This window comes from Corvus brachyrhynchos, unplaced genomic scaffold (genome assembly GCF_000691975.1).
Source record: "Corvus brachyrhynchos isolate BGI_N302 unplaced genomic scaffold, ASM69197v1 scaffold236, whole genome shotgun sequence".
Classification (NCBI taxonomy): domain Eukaryota; kingdom Metazoa; phylum Chordata; class Aves; order Passeriformes; family Corvidae; genus Corvus; species Corvus brachyrhynchos.
Genome location: NW_008238660.1, coordinates 290,800 through 296,172, shown reverse-complemented (window position 1 = coordinate 296,172; position 5,373 = coordinate 290,800). Strand labels below are relative to the sequence as shown.

The 5,373-nt window shown below is 45.2% G+C and overlaps 1 protein-coding gene across 2 annotated transcripts in view; it reads right to left on the bottom strand.

The window, feature by feature from the left end:
- The window catches only part of MAP2K4 (mitogen-activated protein kinase kinase 4), a 57,699-nt gene extending 53,784 nt beyond the window's left edge, over positions 1-3,915 (bottom strand). Inside the window, exon 1 of one of the 2 annotated variants that reach the window (XM_017737718.1) lies at positions 3,888-3,915. The gene's annotated coding sequence lies outside the window, so the exon portion shown is untranslated. The remainder of the gene's footprint in view (positions 1-3,887) is intronic. The other variant, XM_017737719.1, reaches the window with a different exon arrangement.
- Between the last annotated feature and the right edge of the window lie 1,458 nt (positions 3,916-5,373).

Here is a 5,373-nt window from a genome sequence, read left to right as displayed (position 1 = left end):
CCGGGCGGTTTGTCCCTGCTGCTGCTAGCACAGCTCTGCCTGCCCACAGACTCTTCCAGCCTACCATCTTGCACTTTTATCTCCTTCCTTTCCAGTCTTGCTCATGGATCTGACACCAGCACAACTAATCTGAGACTAAAGTAGGTTTCCAGTCTTACCCTCAAGATAAACTATTTTTCAAGAAAAAGCTAGTCAAATTTTGAAACAAAACCTAAAGAACTTCAGCATATCCTGCAGTTCTATTTGAGGAGTCTGGATGAAAGAAGAGACCTGGAGTTTGACTTATTAATTTTAAGAGCTGCAACTACAGAAATTCACTTTAAATATTTTCAGTAGGTCTGACATTTTTAGTCCTTCAGTGAAGCCTTCGATTTAGTACAATCTGAGAGTCAGCATTCAAATTTGAAATGATCATTTTGCACTGCAGGAGTAAGCTAAGTATGCTCATTTTTAGGAGTCGCCTCATTAGAAAGAGGATTTATCCATAATTCACCCACAGTCCCAAGCGTGCCTCCAACTAGGGAGCACAAACACCCAAGCCTAGAGCAGCCAGGACTCTGGAAGGATTACTGGCCAATGCCTTCATGAAAACACTCTATGGCAAAAAAACTGAACTAGACAGTATTTTAGCAAGACATGCACACGATTTGGGGCCCGGAGACGGCTCACAGCTGCACCAGCAGACACGCACCTCCACAACTGGCAGTACAAGATCCAGGTTACATCCAGCAGCACTTCCACCATCTATAAATACTTCCACCAGCACGCCTGGTAAAGTAGGTTAATCTTAAGAGTGCAAGAAATTGCAATCGGATTAAGATTAGTTCCCTCAGACTGGAAATTCTCAGAAGCAAAACCTGAGAATGAAGTCTCTGGACTCTCCAAAACCCACGGTTAACCTTTAACATTATCCCTGATGCTGTTCTGCATGGAAACACCATGTGTATGAATAGGGTTAAAGCTCCCTGCCCAGAGGAGAGTGCAGCACTGGGGCCAGACAGCAGCTTCAATCCCAAACTGGGGTTCAGGCAATTTCTAGCTGGAGAGCAGCATTTAACACACGGCTCACAGTCACAGTCCAGTGCCAAGCCTGGTGAAACACCGCTGGAGAGAACTTGGAGGGCCTGGTTCACATGGGAGGTGCTGCCAGATCAGGAGTGCGTGTCTGCTCTCACAGCAGCACTCTGCTTCACCCAAAATATTTCTGCAGCCTGAGGCAGCCATGGCATAACCCAGCAGAGTCTGTCACAGAGCAGCTGTCAGATACAAAGGGTGACTTTGGGAAATTTATTGTGCAGCACCTGGAGCCTCTCCTGGTGAACAACAATAATAAATTATGCAAAGGGCCATGCCGAGTACTTTTTCAATATGAAACAGCACAGCAACAATTATAAAATATACCACAGGAAGGAAGACTGGGGAGGGGGTTTGGTTGATTTTATTTCTTTTCTTTTTAATTTTAGGAGCCCATACTCAGACTAAAAGCAAGGAAAAAAAATCTGCCCTTGAGGACTTTGCTTAAGGTCAATGGAAAGGATTTAGTTTCTTTGGATAAAGCAACAAGCACGTTTCCGTCATCTCTCTAGACACCTTAGGCCAGCAAAGTGGCAATGTCAATCACAGCCTGCATCCCACTGGCTCTGATAAACACCTTGGACCCAGTGACCAGACCGAATCCTACAGTCACAGAATCATAGAATAAAAAATCCTCCAGAGTCAGGGGAATAAGAATAGTTACATGTTGCCTGTCACCGACTAGTTAAATAACTAGAAAGAATGAGCAGAGAAAGCGTGCCTGTGTGAAAGTGTTCAGGCTGCACTAACATGCACAAATAAAATGCTGGAAACAACTTGTATTACAGTGAGAAGACTCATGCTGGAGCTGGATTCTAACAGGCTCCAGACTCTCCTGAGGAGGGATAATGCTCTGACCCCAGCACTGGGCTGCTTTTCCACTCGACCACTGCTACCACAAGAAATAATCCTTTGCGCAATGCAAGCACAGCAGATCTTCACGTCTGGATCCAAAACTTTGTAATATATAGGGTTTTTTTCCAAATACTACCAGCCTGACATCTATGTGCAGCTAAAAATAGCCAGTTTTTCAATTTGGATCTGCTTCACATGAACTGGTCTCTTGCTTGTGAGTGCCCACGTGTGCTGTTCTCCCGAACATCTGATCAATGTCTTCACAGACTTAGAGAGGAACTGAGCCCTTCTGAAAACCTGGTCTCAGCTGCAAGGTTGTTTCTGCACTGTTACACTGGGAAAGATTTTGATCTGGATCTTAAGAACACCTAGGAACACATGCTCTCAACAGGCGTTTTTGCTTAGTTCTGCTGAATTATAATGGAGGTGTATAGAGTTGCTTAAGCAAGAAATCAAATCACGAGTCTACAGAGCACATAAAACTTTCAGTTGTCTTTGAAAGTACTTGGTTGGAGAACTTTTCGATACTAAAGCCAAGGCAATTTTGTGCTAAGCTTTAGAAGTGGTATCTGTAGATAGATCTATTTGATCTAGTTTTGTACTTCTCCAATCTGGATTTCAGAGGAAGATGTTCTAATTCCGGAAGCAAGGGTTAGATCCAAAGACAAAGAGCATAAGAACAGCTGCAGTGGTCCGTGTAGCACAGCGTCTTGCCCTCCACCACAGCACTGAGATGCCAATGAAAAGAGCCAAAGCCACAACATCCTTCCTTTGGATATTCTTTCATCCTCCAACCACTTCCAGCTCAAGGCCCACCTCAGTCAGCCATGGTATCTCTGTATTTAATGGCTGTTGCTGGGTTTCGCTTTCTCAGTCCTATCCCATCCTCTCGTCGCCTTGTGAGCGCCAGACCCCATCACGCCAGGCTGGCAAGAGCTCACACAACTCAACCCAACACTTGATTGAAGCCCTCAGACTCAAAGTCAGGTTGAACAACACAAACCCAACTCAGCTGCGTGCAGGCTGTCAGAAGAGACACAACCTGTCACCTGTGCTGGGGGCCCTGTCACCACCCACCCTCTCCCCTTGTCACATAGGACCTGCCCTGGCACTTGCATTTGAGACACAACCCGAGTTTGTTGGATTTCCGTGACTCTGTCCAGCACAGCAGCAGCACAGATCTTCCCATAACGACACAACAGGTCTGGGTGTTCCCACTGGATCCACTCCCTGTCTGCAGGACAGCAGATCCTCGATGCCACAATGGATGTACACAACCCAGCACCAGGGTTTGCCCTGCACACCTCCACTAGGGCAAGGAGTGCCCTGCTGCCATGTCACAGCTCATCTCCCAGCACTCAAATTATTCTGTTTTCCAAGGAACTGGAGAGGGAAAAATGAAGGAAAATTTATGTAGCAAGGAAAAAAAAAGAAAAACAAAAAACAAAACATTAAAAAAAAAGGCAAAAACTAAAAAAACTTAATTAAATGAACTATGGTTCACTTCCATTACTTTGTTCAAACCTTTCCTCATGCTGAAATCCAGCACAAACACCCAAAGGCCAGTTATTTCTCAACACCAAAATAACTTTATGAACACTCAGAGGCTTTGCTAAACATCGCACCACAGCTCTGTGAACACCAGCTTTTGGGATGATGTTTCTCTTACCAAAAAAAATAAAAAAATCTTGTGCACCCATAAAAATTCTGGCTTTGTACTGTCTTGTGAAGCATTCAGTATGAATTAGCAATACCCTGTAGCAGGACGAGCACAGGAAGGAGCCCCAATTTCCACTGCCGAGACATGTCGGGCATTGTCTAATGACTGATATTTCCAACAGAATTTGCAGCTTTAATAGCTTGGCAGCACCAAACCCTCTTCAGAAAGACACACGGTGATGGCACTCTTGCCCAACATTGTCATTCAAGTGACAAAACACTCAGAATGCCAGGAATGAGCTGCTGCTCTGCTGCTGTGCTGGAAGGAGTGAAGGCAACAGGTACCAAACCCCTTCCATGCCTCAGCTGAAGGCTGGAGTCAACCAGGGATTTGGGCATAGGGCTGCTGCCTTCAGGAGGTTGGAAGGTTGCCGGAGCTGCCTCCAACAGCCAACAGCTGGCTGCTCTCAACAACCTTGTGGATATTTACTTATGTGGCAGAGATCTTCAGCTTCTTGTTAGCGAAGATAATACTGATTGAAGTGTTACAACAATTAAACTTCTTCCTGAAGGAAGAACTGCACAGATGAACACAGAAACTCTGACTCCAAACCAACAGCCAAAGGATCTGCAGCAATACACTTCTGCAGCAACGAACAACAGGCTGGCTTTGCTACATCAGCTCATGCAACTCTAAAAAAACACTTGCATCCTGTCAGTGAAGAGAGAGCATATCTAAAAAGATAAATAAAATTTTAAATAAAGACCTTAATACAGGCATTCATAATGCAAGCAAACACTGCAGAATGTGGAAGTAGAGAAATGAGGAGCTGCAATCATGTTACCTGCAGAGCAGGAAGCTGAGGGTTTTGTGGTTTTCCTTTTCTGTGTGGTTCCAGATGAGTAAAATCCCCATGTTCCCAGCCAGGACAAACCCAAGCCTCTGCAGAGCTTGGCTCCAGCACATGGATCACAGTCAGGAGGTGAAACTTCTGTGAAGAGCTCTGGTCTCCTTCCACCACCCAGCTCAAAGCCTTCTCCTTCCCTGATGGACACACAAACCCTTTCTCTCCACAGAACTCCTGTTGCCTTTTTGTTGCTACAGTTTATACAACTGAAAAAAAAAGTGCTTTTTAATATTTACTGTATTTATCTTGCTGCACTACTTACAGGCCCTAACTGTCCTTAACTGGCCAGTATGCCCCTTGGATCCCCAAAACCTTTGAGAGCACCCAGGGCAGCAGGTATGGCAAGGGGCACAGTGGTGCTGCTGCTCAGCACCCACAACCCCAACTGCTCAGAGGTGCAACTGGAGAAACAAAATGGCTCTGGAGTTAAAGCTACTCCAGCTGGTAATTCCTGTGGCTTCCCTCTCCAGTAGAGCAAAACTTGCTAGAAATATTATGAATCGCCAATGAGGGTGCAAGCCATGTCCATATGCTGCTCCTGAATTTGTATTTACCTACAAGTCCCATGTCCAATGAATCCATGCAGGATCAAGCTGCCATTCCCCTCTTCCTGGTATAATCAGGTTTTTGCACACCTGGGAAGGGCAGGAGTACAAAATCTGTGTGGAGATGAAGATCCATTCAAACTTTTATTCCTTTCTTTTGAACATCTCACATGAAGCAGCCAGTGCCTGTCAGAAGTAACATTTACTTGAGCAAGTCACAGCCACTTCTGGTCATCCTGCCTCTACTGAAACTTTGCTTCTAACGCTTTCAGACAAGGAAACAGCTTCAGTCCCTGTCACATCCACAAACAAGCCATGTTATATTGCAAAAT